Here is an 18,773-nt window from a genome sequence, read left to right as displayed (position 1 = left end):
ATTCCCTGGGCAGCAAGGGGAATTGTGCCTTTGGTCTTTAAACTCTGTTGTTTGCCTCAACACAGCAGCAAGGTGACACCTTTGGAAACCTGTTAAATACGAACACATGTGGGGGAACTAATTTGTTCAAGTGGATAGATGATACATGGAGTGCAGAGATGTTAACTGTACGACATAACCTCATTAATCTAAGGCCTGGGTCTTGTGTTCCTTTCTACTTTCAGGGAAGGAATCTGTGAACAGTTAAGAGGCATGTACCAGCTGAGCAGATGCTTCACTGTTACTACCCTCCATCATTATAGACTTTCTTCTTGTTCATTGTTTCTGTGTCTTTTTTGTTCTGCGTATGTGAACAAAAGGAAAGTCCTTATTACTTTGAGGGTGGTGATGCCCAGCAAAATGTTCTGCACCAATTTGTTACTTGACGTTACCTAGGCATTTTTTCAACATGTTCTTAGGCACTTTCATTCATCCCTCTCTAATACAAATAGACAAAGGTGAAGACAGAGTTTCTATGCCTTTAATATTTGGGGAAAACTGCATTTGATGAAATCCTTGCCTCTCCACAATCATGAAAGGGACAAGAGCCCTGTCCTCCAAAAGCTCAGTCAATGGGCAGCCAGAGACATTTCTGCCACCTACACACCTCTGGGACATTAAGGGAGCTCAGGCAACTACTGCCAGCAGCTTCATCATCATCTTTGCCACTACTGCAAAAGCTCTCAATGCATACAATGCACAGAAAAGCAGCAGTGAACTAGACATGCATAACAGAGGTATTCTCTTAACCAGGCCTAAGAAAATTAGGCACTCCTTCCCCCCACCTTCACTCTCAGTAATTAATAGAGCATAACCATGGTTTTAATTGTGAAGATATTGTGCAATATAGAAATAGCTTCAGTTATTATACAGGATAGAAATTAAGAGTTGTGTGCCAATGGTCTCTTAAAATTCTCCACCCCATTTGTGGGCATAGAAACAGGGTGAACATTTTCACTTAAGTTCTCTTTGATGGGGAGGGAAATTCTACAACAGTTTCTCCCTGGTAGAACTCACCATTGGCAGGGGTTTTAGCACAATGTCTTTCTTTTATTCATAAAAGAAATGCTCTTTGCGCTGCCCTGAAAAGTGGCAACATCATCAACCATGTTGGCAGCCTAGCCCAATTTACATCCTTCACCATGCCACATACCTAGCATTGTGGGAGGTAGGAAAAGGAAGTAATTACACCCCCCCCCCAAAAAAAGGTAGTAAGGTGAACAAAAATTGGAGAAAATTCTGTGAAATGGCCTTCAATATCCATGGAGGGTTATAAGGGAAAATTTCCAGGTAATTTTGGTTCAGTTCTAGTTGTAATTTTTCAGGGTTCAGCATCCTGCAACCACTAAATTTATAAGGAATGGATGTAGATACAACTTGTCTTCTAACACAAATGTTTATAATGCCACTACTTCCCTGATAACCCCATAGCAAGTGTGTCAGAATAATGTTGTATCTACTTCCAATGAAGAGATAGAGCTAGTGTTATGCCAATATCTGCCCTCCAATTTCCTAAAAGTTTTCTTCACCCATGAAAGAGGCCTCCAAATGCTTCATTCTCATGCCATCTTATACTTTATTTCAAATTGGTTTGGATTGTGTCTTTGAGCTTACCTAATCACTATGAGATAGCTGAAGGCACTGCACACTTCTTCCTTTCCTATTACATTTTTCCCTATTACTCTGAGGCCTCCCAAGTTCCTTGTGCTTTCTGGTCTGAAAAAACCCAGTGGAGAGAAGTCCCTCATAATGGTTTCTCTGGGCTTTCACAGCAATGCAAGAAGCTGAGGAGACCACAGATTTCTGGAGGGGTGACTGAACAAGAAAGATGGGACAATCATGCACACTCCTTGGCCACCTCTTAAGTACTGTAGGCAAAAAGCCATCCTGGGACGTTCTTCTCATGTAGGATGGGATATAAATGTTATAAATAAATAATCCAAAACCCAATACAGTGGTTCCTTGGCTCACAAACACTTCAGTTCACAACCAAATCGGGTCGCGAACAAACATAAAAATTTTAACTTAGGTTGCAAACTCCACATTGGGTGGCAACCATGATCATGGCCATCTCCCCACCCCCCAACCCCGAGTGGGGAGATGGCTGATTGTGCTGGGGGCGGGGGGGGGGGAGATCGCACCTGTCTTTCCTGCATGACTGAGCCCATGATTGCACCCCTCTTTCCTGCAGGAGCGCAACCACGATCTTTGAAAGAAATATTAAAGTGTGGTTTCCAGTCTTAGATGAATCAGAGTCATGGGCCATTGTATATCTTATCTCCAATTAGTGCAAGGGTTGGGAATTTTGTTCCTAGTGGAGTGGGTGGAGAAAAATGCAAATCAACAACTAGCTCCAAGTGATAATTTAACTGAGCTTTTGCATGCATTGTCTCAGTATCTATAAAAGGTGCCAGATACTAATACAAACACGTTAATATCCTACATATATTCCATGGCTAAGTGCTTGCATTGAGCACAACACAGTAAGCTTAACCTAATGAGGTATGAGATATGGTCTAACTTGTTAGAACTTTCTGCCCAATTTTCCTCTGACAGCCAGTATCTCTCAGTTACAATGACTATCAAAAAAGAAGCAATACAGATGGAAATGGTATACTGTCTTTTCAACACTTACTTCTGAGTGGATATATACAGGATTCCGCTTTAAGCCCTACTGAGTTGAGTGGAGCTTACTCCCAGTTCACATAGGATTGCCTTCTTAGTTTTTAATAAGGGAGTTGCTCCAGCCCTTTCATCATTTCAGGTGTTCCTCTCTGCAATTTTGCATGACATAATGCCCCTTTTCAGGTGCAGAGGGGCAAAACTATACACAATATTCTAAGTGCAGTCACACCAAAGATTTGTATAAGGGAGTTATACAGTTTTATAACTAAATGCAGCAGTTTTATTATTGATTCCATTCCTAATTATAGCTAACATGGAGTTTTTTATTTCCACAGCAGCCATGCAGTCAGTCGACATTTTCATTGAGCTGTCATCACAACCCCAAGGTCCCTTTCTTGGTCATTCACCACTAGTTTAGATCCCATCAGCTTATCCTTGAAGTTGGTACTTTTGGCCCCAGTGTTCATCACTTTATACTCGCTTAGTGCATTTGTCATTTTGGTGCCCACATGTGTTTTCACACTTCCAAAGGGCTTTGATAGTTTGGGGGGACAGGACTCACCTTTGCAAAAACCATGTTGATTCTTTTTCAGCAGGGAATGTCCTGCCATATGCTCATTGATTTTATCTTTAATAATGTTTTCAGCCAAGTTATCCAGAACAGATATTAGCTAACCCAACTCTAAAATCTTGGATCTTCCCCAAATCCCTTTTTAAAAATTGGTGTTATATTAGTCATTCTCTAGCCCTTTGATCAGAGGCTGATCTTAGCGACATGTTAAATATCTTTGTTTGGAAGTCAGCAATTTTAGATTTGTTTTTTTAAGAACTCTAGGATGGATATCATCTGAGCCCAGTGATTTATTAACCTTCAGTTCACCACTAAGGTTTAGAATTTCATCTTTTGTCATCACCATCTGCCTTAATTCCCCAGTCTCCCTTCCTGAATATTGTAAGTTCAGAAACAGGAATCTGTCCTATATCCTCTGCTCTGAAGACAGACGAAAATAATTCATTCACCTTCTCTGACTCCCCTTCAGTATTCTTTTAATTCTATTGTTAACCAACAGTGCTTTCCTAGCTTTTTGATGTTGTTAGCAATATGGATCTTAAAATGCTTTTTTACATTTCTTATTGCCTACTTGTTGTTCCCTTCTGCAAGTTTGTGCTGCTTTTTGTTTTCCTCATTTGGGCAAGACTTCCATTTTCTGAAGGAAGCATTTTTCCTCTCTAATAGCTTCTATGACAATGCTTTTTATCCATGCCAATGATCATCCGAAGTTTGTGCTACCTTACCTAACCTGCAGTATAAATACAAATTGAGCTTCTATTATTGTGATTTTGAGCAATCTGCATGTATTTTAAAGGGATTTAATCCTCTTGACTCACACTATCAATTTCCTTTTTACCAGTATTCTCATTTTAGAGAAGATGCTCGTTTTAGAGTCAAATGTGATTGTGTTGGACCACTCTGGCAATCCTAACCCTAAATGTGTATTAAATCTAATAATACAGTGGTCACCATTTCCAAATGGTTCAACAACATTTACTTTTCTTGCCAGGTTCTGGACAGCCCCACCTAGGATTAAATCCAGGATAGCCTCCCCTTTTATCAGTTCTATAACCAATTGAGAAAATGGGCATTTAGCACATTAAGAATTTATGCTCTTTGTTAGAACTGGAACACACACTTATTCAGTCAACATGAGGTAATTGAAATCACCCATTATTATAACAATGCCGCTTGCTTGCTTGCTTTCATTCTATTCTATTCTATGCTATTCTATTTTTTGAGGCTTCTCTGATTTCATTCTCCATCTCACATCCTGGTCTGGAGCACAATAGCATACTTGTAGGACTAAATTAGTTTTGGAGTCAGGTTGACATTCACAGTGTTTCTGCTCAGAAGTCTGAACCTTTTAGATTATCAAGTCTGGTGGACTCTATGCCCTCTTTAACATAGAGAGCAACACTTCCTCCAGTATGCCCGGTATGCCCTTCCCTGTCCTTCCTATAGAATCTATATCCAAAGATGACTGTATCCCATCAGTTCCCTTCATTCCACCAGGTTTCCATAATGCCCACTATATCTAGCTTCTCCTTTACTGCCAGCAATTCCAGCTCTCCTACTGGGGCTCAGAAGCTTCTTGTATTTGCATAGTACAACTGAATACACTTTTCCTCTCCAGACATGTGAACTTAGTTTTTGGCACTCTTACTGGTTGTCATATCGCCTGATATGATCATGGCTTATTTCCTCCCCTCCTACATGTGGGCAATTAGAAATGTTTCCATCTTCCACCCCTAGAGATAATTCAACACAAACCAGGTGCTTCCCAGCTCTTGCTGGCTTTCTCCTGTGGTTCAGTTTAAAGGCAGCTCTACCCCCCACCCCCTTTAATATAATGCACCAGCAGTCTGGTTCCACTGTCATTCCAATAGAGAGTGTCCCTCCTGTAGAGGTCCAGTTTGCCCCAGGATGTTCCAAGGGCCTAGAAAATCTGAACACATTCTAGATGCACTCCCATCTCACCCATGCATTCACATTCCTCAGCTTTCCCTGCACATGGAACCAGCAGCATTTTATAGAAAGCTGCCTTGAAGATCCCACATTTCCACCATCTACATAACTCCTGACTTTGACTTCTAGAACCTCAGGACTACATTTCCCTACATCACTGGCATCAATATGGATCACAAACACTGATTCCACTCCAGCACTAACTACAAAACTATCTAGATGGTACATGATATTCACAACCTTCAAACAAGGCAGCCCATGTCCCATGCAGCCTACACACCCTTCATGAATTTATCTAATTCCCTCTTAAAGCCTTCTGATTGGTGGCCATCACTAATGCCACAGTTTAACTATGGAAACTTTGTCTGGAAGCACTCCTGTATTCAGAATTGTTTGAGACAACAGATGTTTGAGTTACACATCATTTTCTGGATTTGACCCCAACAGTTGGCACAGAATATTGTGTGCTGCAACATTTAAAGATGTGTGGACTGAGGAAACAGGTGGGGTGGGGGGGGACAGTACATGTTAATTCATGTATTACAGGGGTTAATAGCCACTCTAATTCATATGAATAGACATCAGCTGCTTAGTATTAAATAATGTTTGTTAACTGACTTGCAACAAATTAATAGGCTTGAAATGAAATGAGGAGAACCAGGAATAAAGCTCACCACAAAATACACTAATACTTGCAACATTTTTACAATATTCTTAGCCTGTGGCATCCTGGAGAGAGGGCAGATGAGAGTTTAAAATGCAGACTTTCCATATGGCACTGCAGACGCACTAACACCTGGACACCAAGTCTGGATGCCAAGCCAATCAGAGTGGGGTCCAGACAGAAAATGGATACTAGATTCTCTATTCTAACACAGAATAAACAGTGCTGAAACTCTGTAAATCCCACTGAAAACTAAACTTGCAATGCTATCCATCCTAATTTGGGAAGAAGTCACGCTGAGTTCAGTGTGCCTTACTTTTGAATAAACACGTGCAGAATGAGACAGAGTGAAAATGGAAATGGCAATTTCATTAGATTGCTGTTGCAACCCGAAGTTTGTGTGGGACATCTTTTGATGTCTTTGTTGCTCACAACATGATATATGATAACCTCAGGTAACGTAGACACACAGACAGTCCCTTAATCTAAGATGACTAATCTGCAGCAGTGACAGGCTACCTAATAGAAACACACACCTTGCAAGAAATCCAGATGCCAGTGCTGTCCCCATAGTCACTAGGGGCTGAAAACACCATAAGAGGACCTAATAACATCAGGGGCTTGTTGACCACCGATCCACTAGCATGAAGCTACTTCATCCCCTGCCACCAATGCCTTTCTGCTGTCTAAAATGGACAAGCTATTCCATCTCTAGGCAAAATTATCACTGGGCGCCAATCAGACATTAAGATCTGTTATATACAGAAGCACTTTGCTGCCTTTAAAAAAAGTAATCATTCTCCAATTAAAAAAAAAATCAAAGGGAGATTCTTCCAACATGAAATTACTATTCTAAACTATGCTAAACTTGCACCAATAAGTCAGACACATAACAAATCCAGGAAGATTCTGTCATCATAAATGAATGGTCAATATGTTTATCTTGTACACATTTGATCTTTGTGAAGCAATATTACAGATTTCACCTTTTCTGTTTCATGGTCTTTGCACAGTATTATTTTCTGTTCCTATAGGGTGTGTGTGTGCGCTTGTGTGCATATGCACGTGTGCGAGAGAGAGGGAGAGAATATGTGGTGTGATTTATAAACATACATACAAAAATTGCACTTCTTGTTGGGCGAGGATGTGGAGACGGGGTAGGGGTGGGGGTGGGGGACAGTACAAAGCTTAGACCATAACAATTAATTTCATTTTTAAAGTGCCACAGGAAAGAGGAAGTTTGTCTGAACTTGTAAATATCTGTATCTCTACTGCAATTGCTCTACCATCTGCCTACATCTTGCCATCACGAGTGTGCTATATAGACTCATAGCACTGATCTGTATTGGTGACATTACATTTAATCAATCAAGACCAAACAGGTGACAGCTCTTCAAAAGCCTTTGTTAGAGGGATGTTGTATACAACAACCATTACCAACCCCTTTCTGAAAAGTAGAAATCATGATATAAGGTTGATATAAGCCCACATGCCATATTTCCATATGGGAGGACCTAAACAGTGGGCTGCACTATCTTCTGACCCCTCCTCTAGTCTGCAAGATGTGATTGTTAATGGAACACATAAAGTCAATTAACTTTGGCCTTTCCCACAACCTGCAATATGGGGGTAATTAAACCAGACTATATCACAGAGTTGTCATGAGCCTCTTCTCTCAGCACCAGTGCCTCACAACAGGGACATGTTTATTCCTGTCCTCCTGACATAGAAAGCATCTACAAAGCATTTTTAGGTGTTTATTTAACCTTGATTTTTTTTCTTTAAAAAAAAAATCAAGCTTTCTCCAAAACAAGACCTGTGTTGGAAAGACCTTCCCGCCCCCCCCCCCCCCTTTTTTTCATCTAGCAGTAGCAGGACACCCTGCTGCCAAATTGCTGCAACAAGAATGTTCTAGATTCCTTCACTGCTGCCTGTGAAAAGCTGTCACTTTCACAATTGTTCCAAAAGAAAATTGCGCCATGAAAAATAATGAGGAAAATCAGTTTTCAGATAAAGCAACCATCAGTCTGGAATCGGTTGACCAGATGGAAAAGAGCACCTTTTAGAGATGTGCAGAAGAGGGAATTTCAAGACGTAGCTTACATGACAAGTTGCACCTGCTAAAATGTCCTCTTCTGTACAACTATTAAGGAATATGGAAGCCTTCTCCTCTTTTGCATCTGGCATCCTAGTCTCTACAACTTGACTGAGTTTCAAGTTTACATTTTCCACAGCTTAATTTTTAGCACAGAAAGCAAAAGTAGAAGAAAATCATAAGTATGATTACTCTATGTACATTGTTCATATAAAAGTTCAGAACTGGGACTCTTAATAGCATTAGTGCCTGTATCCTAAACTCATGAATTGTACTTGGAAATAAGTTCCATTTTATTCAGCAGTGTTTAATCACTGGTCAGTATGCAACAGAACAACAGTTGAACAGTTCACTGCAGCACATGTGTACTGAGATGCAAGTCTCATACAGTTTAATAGAGCTTACTCCCAGGTAAATGTGTATAGGGCTTAAGCTTGACTATTTGGATACCATAGCAAGGGTCTTCCACATATTAAACTAGCTGAGACATCCCAGAAATATTGACTGTTTTATTGAAGCAAAAATAGTGATCGTCTTTCCTCATAGTCTATTGCTATTTCCCAGTGTATTCATTTCAGACAAATTATTTGAGTAAATCTCACTCCCATATTATCCTAGAGAAAAGACTTACAAGAAGCCAACAGTTGCACAAGTGCAGGTAGTGAAAAATCTGAAGACATGTCTGAGCAAATGTTAACTACAAAATGTGGGTATTCCAGGAAAGAAGCTGACCTTAATGACCGGAAACGAGAAGTGTCTGCCATAACCTCCTAGATATCTAGAGAATACTTAGTATCCAGCCCATGTAAATTGTTTGGTCAACCTCCATAATTGCTGCATCTGCACCCCAATCTTTTTCTGGGCCAGAAAGTAATACGGTGCTTTGTTCTTGATCCTAATGTATAGGCTAGAATGTAGCCCTGGGATGTGATGATAGAGGTTTTTATTAATTTTAAGATAACAATGGTATTTGAGCATATAAAGATAGCTATTAGGGTCTAGGACAGAGACAAAGAACCTGTACCTCCAGATGTTGAACTACAGTTCCCATTATCCATGATCCCTGGTCATGCTTGGCCAGGTGGACAGCAGTTTCAACAACAACGCCTGGAGGGCACAGGTTCCCTAGCACAGCACTAGGAAATCAGCTAAACTGACTAAGTCTAAATAGCTTTGGGAGCCATCAAATATTAACAGAGTAGAATGAAAACAGGTGCAATATTACAAAGTTTGCATAATAACTTCCATTCCAGCAAAGTAGTCCTAGAAATCTTTGATTTGACATAGGATTGTGTGGAACACAAATAACTTCACCTTTAGTCTAATTTATTTCCATAATTTTCTCTGGTGCATAAGAGTTGGAAATGCTGACTTGCCCCAAACTACCTAACGAATAAACAAGAATCTGAATGCAAGAGTCCCATATTCAAAACTAGAATTGCTTCCATTGCACCACAAAGGCTGAGACTGTGGCTGAGAACTTTGCCCCTTTTATTGTTTGTCATAAGCATGCAGAACCATGAGGTTAGGGTTATTTTGAATATTGAAGTGAGGCTGATGTCAACCAAGTTGCAGACAATGCAAATGATGCCATTTAGATATTTGCTTAGACTATATTATCCTTCACCTGTCTCAGAAAATGTTTATTATTTTGCCACTATTTCTTGCTCATATTATAACCTATCATAATCCAAAGCAATTGGATTACACCTATCTTACAAATTCCATGAACTCGGAATCTGGCCTAAATCTTTAAGCAAAAGGGGAATGAATGGACTGTAGAGTCCAAAAGCACACAGTCACCACAGCTAACAATGCTACTATTTTTCCTTTCAGGCTTGGAATGTCTAGTAGAGACACAGGGAGACCAGCTTTTTTTAATGGCTTGCTAATACATCAGAATGATCAGTTGATATTTCATCAATACAAACTAATAACAGGTGATAGCTCAGAATCTCCATCTTTTAAAATGTGATGCCTTCTTAAATTCTGGTGTGTGATTCCTTCCCTTTAGTGTGAAGGAGTAATCATTTTGGATCTGGTCAAAATTAACCTGGAGGGGAGTAGACAGAAGGAAAATAGCTGTGAGTTGACTGCAACAGAAGCATATTTGGGTGAAGGGGCTCTCTGCAGGGAATCTGGTACAGGATTGCCGGAGGTGCTCTCTGCTTTTACGAGTCACTACCTTCCAACAAGATCTGCTTGCATATTTGTAATCAAATAACTATTACAAATGCCATCATAAGTCCCAGTCTTTCAAAGGAAACAAAACCCGGTAGAGTGTTGCTCCTTTAATCTCTTGCCACTCTAGAAAGAAACATGCAAACTTATCACAGATTTGCATGAGCATCAGCCCTTCACATACATGGTGACATCAGTGATCCTTGCGTAGGTTTTCCAAGACTCTTACGATTCTCTTTTACCAATAACTTGGGATAGCATTCTGAGCAACATTTCCTCAAATTTGACATTGAGGTCATTTTGCTCCATACCTCCCAAAAGACAAGCTGAAACAGAAAGCATTCGTATTAATTGCATGAGTACAATGAATATAATTCCCATCCAGTCTTACTGGAAGAACAAACAAGCTGTTACCAGGGAGTTGTGAGATTCTACTGACCACAACCACCACTTGCCTTGGTTAAACCAAGAAAACCAATAGATTTTTTTTCTTTCCATTATAAATGCAAACACAGCAAAACTAAAGGCTGCGTATCTGCTCTCCATCCCTAGCATCCCTTATTATTACTGCAGCAAGGGGTGTCACTGAATAACCCACTATTTTTTTCAAACTTCTTGCTCCTTTAGAGTCTGTCTTCCAGAGATTATAAAGCACAATATGGGCTCTCTACTCTTTCCCTTTCCCCACCACCAAAGCAGAGTTTTTGGAGATAAAAAGTATCTGACTTAAGAGGAATATAATATAGGGTAGACATCAGCAGTTCATCTGTACCTCGGAAATGCAGATTCTGCAGGCTGAGTGTATGCAACCAACCCAGGACAGTGTATAGCTTACATCTGATATGCAAGGACTCCCAGAAAGTTATGCTAATACAGAGTCTTAAGAACCTTTGCTAAAAGGTAAAGAAAAAACAGAAGGAAAAAAACCTACAAAGAACTAAAATTTCACCATTCATTGTGGATGGGAGACCTTCCCAGTCAGATCTGGCATCTGCAAACTGCCAGTGGTGAAGCGTTCCTCTTGCTGATCATAAACACCCTTGACCATCCCAGAGAGAAAGCAAAGAACTCAGGCAGCACAATATTCTGAACTTCATTGCTCCAGTGACTCTGCACACATTCACAGCATGTTTGTTTGGAGCAGCTTGCCCGGGCTGCAGCCACTCATTTGGTCTCACCAAGTAAAAGTGGATGAGCCAGCAGCTGACCAGGCACTGTGCCACTCAGACTGTAGGCAAGGATATTCCTGATAGATAAGCAGGGATCCAACACAAATCTGACACTTGGGGAAGCAGGTGGGCAGGTGAGGCAGGCCCAGGAATGCAAGCAACCCAAATGGGGTGACAGCCATGTCCCGAGCTCTGAAAGGCCCAGTCCAGGATTCTAGAATCAGAAAGGATGCTAGGGCACAACTCTCACCTTGTGAATGCCAGCCTCTGGAGTGGACTGAAGTAGAATGATACTACTTCTAGCCTGGAGGTGATTTGCCAAGAGAGGCAGAGAGACAAACAGATTTCATAGGTATGCAAATCAAGATGACCAGTTCATGCCAAAGATACCCAGGCTTCCCCTACGCCCAAGCAATAAAGATTAGATTGCCTTCATACACCATCATGAGCAGCATGCAGGAAAAAACCTCCATAGATGTGGGGGTGGGGACTACTCTTTAAACACCTCAATTGTGCGCTTCCAAACAGGTGGAAATCTTTTTTAAGTAACGAATCTACCTTTGTTAGTCTCGAGTATGCTGCACGGCTCTTCCTTGTAACCTGCGTTAAGTCACCATGAGGATGCTGAGAGAGCGAGAGCTGTGGAAGGAAAGGGCGAGCGACTGGTAGGGACGCGTCGAGGGGGCTGTGCCTTGCCGCACACAACGCTCGGGGGAGGCGGGGAGGGAGGCGGCGGGGAGCACTCGTGTGCCCGCGCTGCTGCCGCTGCCTTGCGGTGCCCTTCAGGTACGACGGTCCGCGGTGCCACGGGTGCCGAGCAGAGCACGTAAGCCAGAGACAGGAGAAAGTACAGCGAAAAACGACCTGGAGAGGTGGAAGCCGCGGCAAGGAAATTGTGCGCGGGAGCCGAAAGAGCGGGGAGCGGCAACGGGGCGTGGGGCCGAGGAGGTCTTCGGCGCGTGGAGATGGCCCAGAAGGCGCGGGCTCCACCGGAAGCATTCCTCGGGGCAAGGCGGCAACCGCAGCCCACCCCTCCGACGGGCCGCGTCCAGCCGCCCCTGCGGCACGTGGGCACGGCAGCCGCGGGCGGACGCGCGGCGCACGAAGCGCGGCCGGGCCGCCCCGCAGGAGCTCCTGGGGGGCCGCGGGCGCCGCACCCTGCGCCGAAGGAATGGGCGGGCGGAGGCCTGCCAGGGAGGGCTGCGAGGTGACCCACGGCGGAGCGGAGGCGTTTCGTCCCTCCGAGGGAGCGGCTGCTTGGGCGCTCGACGGCTTTCGGGTGCGTGCACGTGGCGCCCGTCCTCTCCAGCACGCTCCGATGCGTGGCCCCTGCGAGCGGGCTCCGCTGACCTGACCTGACCTGAGCGGTACCGCTCAGGCTGAGGTGGGTGCCGCGCTCGAGGCCGTGGAAGCGGCCTCGTCAAAGGGGCGCTCTGAGCCCGCATCCAGGGCGAACACGCCGTCACTGCGCCCGAAGCCTCCGAGGAAGGACGAGGGCAGCACCCCGCGCGGGGAAAAGCAGCAAATGGCCAAGCGGCCGCCCCAGGCGGCAGTTGCACGTGCCTGCGATCCGGCTGGACGTAAGTGTCGTGCGCACGACATCGCTTCGCCCGCTGCAAATTGTCCCCGCGTCAGTTCATACCTGAAGTGATCCTCGACCGCAATCTCACAGACCTTGAAGAAATAGAATAAGACATCCGAGCCAGGGCACATGCGAGCGTTGGGATTCTGGGTCGTGGGGGAACTGGAGCGAGACTATTTAGCCCCATCCGCGATGCGCACGGATTCCCAATGAGTGTATTTTCACTTCATTTACACTGAACAAAGTACACGTGTGGGATCATCCAGTACTTCAATCTGCAGATGGTTTCCACATGTTTTCCTACACGAAAATCCTTTCTCTTGGGAACAGGAGGATATGAAACTGCTTATCATGGCAGAGTGAGCTTTGTGAGTAGAGAAGTGGATGCAACTATAAATGATTCATCAGTATCCTGTCCCACCACTTTTGTTTCTGTGGGCCTAGAAATTCCTGTACACTTATTAGTTACGCACCATCTCTGTATATGGCTTCTGAATGCTGATACTTGAGTATGTTTGCCATATGCATCTGTAGTAGTCATGCAGTGTGGTCTGTTTCAGGTTTATTTGGGAATAAGCCAGAGTTCGGTGGGATTCACTCCCAAATAAGAGTACATAGGAGTGTGGCCCTGTTTTCTAAAATGAAAACTGCTGGAGCTCGAGCTGCTGATGGGAAGTCCAACACACTAAGAAGCCTTTGATGTATGTATGATGTATGGGGCTTTTGATTGAGGGCCATGGCACACAAGGGATTTTTTGGGGGGGAAGCAGGCTAATAATCTTCACTGACTGAAAACTACACCATAAATGTCACATTTTGCCATCATTACACATTTTTGTAAACCACTTGTTCTGTGGCTTCCAAAAATGTAGAGCTGCCACAAAATAGATGTGTATTTTTACAGGAAGGTGTACATGGGTGCCTTAAGATGTGTGTCAGAGAAGGTGTGGGGGAGAGAGAGACAGACACTGGGGTTTACTAAGTGAGAGTTTCCCTGTGTAGGAATTAATGTAATGCATACAGCAATATTCTGTACTTAGGCACAACACGCTGAACGAAGTCCCAGGCAATTTATGTGCCAGGCCTAACTTTTGCATTAAATTCTACTCTGTACGCTTCTTGTATTTTCACATGCATGAATGCATCATGGATGTATTATCAATGTATGTTTGCTTCTGTGGATTTTCTGGTAAGTGTGGAAGACTGGATTTATAATGTGCTGTATGTTTCCTATCTACAGCTACCAATTATCTGTGCACTCAACCTATGTAATGGATAAACTCCAAGTGTATCTTGTGTGTATATTTATATTTTATTAGAAATATATGTGTTTACAGATATGACTTAAGGTATGTTGAGAGTTGTGAGTTTATATGTATAGATAAATACATGTATGTATCTATATCTGTAGGTATATATTTGACATGCCTGTGTCCTGTGGAGCTGCCTGGGTTTGAGTGCACGATAATAGAAACATTCTCATTATCTGTGGAATATCTGAGTTTGCATACCTGCACTCATTTACTTCTCAGTTCTATTTCCGTGAGTGCAGCTAGCATTTGTCTATACCTATCATATTTGAAGTATGATTTTTTTCCTGCTTATTGACACCTTAGTGACTCTGCTATCATTTTAAACATAAGGACAACTCAACATGAGGTCACTCCTGCCTTCCACAAATTTCTGCCAGTCTTTGCCTCTTGTTCCCATTCACTTCTTCACACCCTTCCCATATTCTGCCACCAACCAGACTTATGGTATTGAACGAAATCTATTGTCTGAAGCTCCTTAGAAGATCACCAATCACAAAACAGATTGATCAAGCATCAGCCAGCTTGGAATGGGAAGATGGGAAAAGAGACCCAGTTGGTGAAATGATTCCAAATCTGGGGGCACAGTGCGTTGGTACCATGCATACAGCTGCGTTGCCCAGACTATTGAGGCTCATCTTGCCATTTGCATTGGATGTATTTTATCTTTGGTTAGTTTTATTACTTGGACAATGATTTGGGCGGCTATTGGGTGGTATAAAAATGAAATAAATAAAATTGAAAAGCATTTTAATAAAATAACAAAAAATAAAGTACTACAAGAACTGGTGATGGGTGGAAGTAGAAACAGCAGTATAAAGAAGGGGTAATGTGTATTTAAGAAACATTTTAAAGGGGGTTGGTCAGGCTCACCTGCAAACCTAAACACAGAGCAACTGGAGTTACAGCTCCCCCTCTGCCTCCATTCAGCTCTAGTTATTCTTCATCATGTCTCCTTTCCTAACAACCAAGGTACAGATTGCCTTTTTCTTTTTCTGCAGCAAGTGGCTTTCGTTCAACAATAAATGGAAACTGAGGTGTGTGCCTCTGTCCCTTCCCAAATCTTAGCTTTGGACTGGGAAAAATCAGACTGCAGATGGTGTTTTTACAAATTAAACTCTGGACTCCTTTCAGTACAATTCCTTCCTATGAATCACTTGTGGGCATCTTTAATACAAAGTAGGAGAAAGTCAGTTCATACATGCACAAGGTGCGTTCGAGCTTTCTTATGCTGTTTGTCTCTAAATGCTATTGAGGTAGGCTAGAGAGCAAAAGCAACTCAGTTTCAAAACTGCTTGCCTATTCCAGCTACAGTAGATTAAAATATGATGTATTAAGTCATCTGTGAACACCCCTTAATGAAATGGGTATTTTAGGCAAATGACAGGCTGCTGGCTTAAAACGGAATATTTTCAAATCAATTAGCAAGCATGCGCAAGCAATTTCTTTTCCACACTTCAAATCGCTAAAACAACGTCCACGTCTATGGCACAAATAACGGAAGACAGGCTCACAAGTGGCTAAAGATCTCCCTTGAAAATGTCTACCTTTTAACACTACAATGACGACTTAAAAGCAAAACCCGCTTGCAGTGAGGAAGAACGGCTAGCTGCCGCCACGAGGAAAGTTGCTATCCTGGGCGTGCCGGAGGGCTTGGAGCTCCCGTCGCCCTACCCAGACAGTCACCGTGGAAAGGGAAACGTGACGGTCAGGCCCGCTGGCAGCCTCGTCCATCGGGTCGAAGGAGGCCGGCGACCGCTCGAGCAGAGTCCCCTGCCCTGCCCAGCCCAGCCCAGCCCAGCCCAGCCCAGCCCGGCCCGCATTCCGAAACCGAGCCGTCCTGCGCCCGGCGAGCGCGTGAGAGGAGCTCGCGCCTTTCCGTGCTGCTCGTCTCCGCGCCCGAGACGGCCTCGCAGGGCCCGAGGGGCGGGCTGCGCGTGCGGCCGAAATCAAGCCGGTGCTGCAAGGCGGCAGCAACAGCCGCGCTCCCGGCACACACCTGCCCGCCTGCCTGCGCCGAGCAAGCGACGGAGAAATTCCCGCCCCTTCCGAAGCGGCTCTCCAGAGCCGCTGGCCACGCCCCCGCCCGCGCTCTGGCCCCGCCTCCCCCACACACCCGCTCTCCCCGCGCAGGTAAACTTTAGACTCCCACTTGCGGAGCGGGGGACGTAGGCAGATGTCACCGAGATCCTGGGCTATTTATAGAAGCGCCAGGCGAACGTGGCTGGCTGGAGGTGCGGGGGGGCCCTACCTCGCGCGGAAGGGCCGTCAGCCTCGCCTACCCTTGCCATCGCGGCGGCGGCGGCGGGAGCAAGCGAAGCCTGCCAGCGCAGCCGGATTCGCGGCGCTGCCGCTTCTCCCGACGCTGCCGCCGCTGGGGCCCTGGTCGCCCGTCGGGAGGCGCCCGGGGGTCGTCTGTCAGCCTTTCGCGGGGCGGGCGGGGCGGGGACCGAGAGAAGCAACGGCTCCCTCAGTCCCGGCCCTCCGGGATCCGGCCCTCCCGGGGGGAAAGGCAGCCGCCCCAAGCGAGAGCCTGAGGGGGTGTGGTAGCGATGCAAGGAGCCACGCCGCCGCGGCCGCCGCTCCCTGCCAGCCAAACGCCGCCGGCTCGCCGAGTCGCCCCTTCTTGGCACGCCGGCGGCCTCGCGCCGCTCCGCGCAAGGTGGGAAGTGGAAGGGCGGCGGAGGGCTGCCGTTGCCCCGAGATCTCCCGGGAGAACGTGGAGGACCATCTGGGGACGCGGCTCCCGCGGCCGCCTCGAAGTTCAGCCCTACCTTGCTCAGCAGCGCGCGGCCATAGCCAAGCCGCACAGAGCGGCCCCAGCACGGCGCTAGAGATCTGTGGGGGATCCAGATTGGCGCGGGAGGGTGGGGGGACACGCGCGCGCGCGGAGGGGCTCGAGTGGCAATGTGGCTGAGGAAGAAGGGGAAGAAGGTTGCCAAGAGGATTGATCGCGACTAAAAATAAACGCCATGGCTCCCATTTTTCACAAGGCTCCAAGGAGCGCATCGCCATCCACACCCACTCACAACAGAACTCGTCCTCCTTTGTCTTGCCACCATCTTACAGAAAGACTCGCACGTCCAATTTCAATCGTGCATGCACCGGTATGTGTCGCGTAGGTACAGCCGTGAGCAACCAAGAGAGCCATTTTGCATCCAGTGAGTAGCAGTTTGCTTAGGAACGCGTGTGCGAGTGAGGGAGGGAAGAGGGAGGGGGAAGAGGAGAGGAGAGACTGCATGGCTCATGCAAGCGGGTGGGAGAAGGCATCGCAGCTGACAGCCACCAGCACCAGCCAGGGAGAAGGGAAGAAAACCAGATGCGGGCTTGGCGGGGCGGGGTGGGGTGTGATAAAATTAAGCATTCGGTGGCTTCCACGATGCCTCCTGACGTGCCTCGACTGAAAATAACCGTCCACCTGCACGCTGCCAGCCCCTGGGCACACAGCAGCCTCCGCTGCTTCGGTCCGTTCCCCTGGATCTGGCTGGCCACTGGTCGCCAGTGCTCGTCCTCCGGAAAGCAACCTCGCTGCATTAGGCCTCCCAACATCTCCAGGGCCTGGTGCGCTTCAACCAGAACGCACCATCTTCCCAGCCCACTACCATGTCGCTCGCTGGCCAGGGCGAGCAGTGGAGCGGCCAGAGCCGAGGCAGGAAACTAAAATCACTGCTGGCATTTCCTCGGGCAGGGGCGAAGTGGGGGACCCTTTTTCTCCTCCCCTGCACACCTGCTCCACCCCCGCCCCCACCTCCCCTGAGAATCATGGAAGGACCCCAACAATGGTGTCGGTCGAGGCTGGGGGTGGGGGAGGCAATCTTTTGCCTCGTTTAGCTCCATCTCATCTGATGAGCCCAGGAAGGGAAGAATCAACATGTCTGAATGAGTCCCCATCTTAAAATTGTACCTGCTCTCCAAACAGCATGGCTGGCGCTTTTGTGAGCTGCTGGGTGGATGGTTCGTGCCATTCGTACAAATTAGCCACTAAAAATGAGTTACCACTTTTCTAAGGTATTTAAAAACAAACCCCACACACGTACACCTTTTTGCCTTTCTCCCCCCTGCAAAAAAAGGGGGGGAAGAAAGTATTTATCTTACCTTGGTTTGTAGAAGCAGAACCTCTAGGCGGACAGATTAAGGGAGTGAGCATGTTGGGAGTATCCAGTCTCCTCTTCTTGCTTGCATATCCACATAAGAAGAATGAGGTTTGGGAGCAAATGGGGAGGGGGCGATGCAAGACAGAAAAAATAAAAAGCTCTTCCTTGCAAGAAGACTCGGCTTTGGCAATCTTGTGTCTTGAAGTGGTGCAAATGCCAAACGCGCGCGCTAGCTAGGGAGAGATCGGCTTCGAAGATGAATCAGACCGTGAGGAAAGGAGGGTCGTAACATGCAGGATCCAAAGAGATCATTCCATTTGCTCCTTTAAAAAAAGACCACAACAACAACGAAAATACCGCGGTGGCTCTTCTAATGATGCAGATAATAGAAATATATATTCCTGGGCACCCTAGCAGAACAGGCTGGCTCGGGATGTCGATTCTGGTCCTCTGAGAAGCATGATTATTCCCCAGGCGTCCCCTGCTGAAAAGA

General features: G+C 45.7%; 1 protein-coding gene across 1 annotated transcript in view; it reads right to left on the bottom strand.

Moving 5' to 3' along the window:
• The window catches only part of GRIN2B (glutamate ionotropic receptor NMDA type subunit 2B), a 263,568-nt gene extending 245,156 nt beyond the window's left edge, over positions 1–18,412 (bottom strand). The window contains exon 1 of the mRNA XM_044455269.1: positions 18,282–18,412. The gene's annotated coding sequence lies outside the window, so the exon portion shown is untranslated. The remainder of the gene's footprint in view (positions 1–18,281) is intronic.
• Positions 18,413–18,773: the final 361 nt, after the last annotated feature.

Source organism: Varanus komodoensis, unplaced genomic scaffold, assembly GCF_004798865.1.
Source record: "Varanus komodoensis strain SLA01 unplaced genomic scaffold, ASM479886v1 scaffold8, whole genome shotgun sequence".
Taxonomy (NCBI): Eukaryota; Metazoa; Chordata; class Lepidosauria; order Squamata; family Varanidae; genus Varanus; species Varanus komodoensis.
Note: the sequence above shows the minus strand (reverse complement) of the source record. Positions and strands in the feature narration are given on the sequence as shown.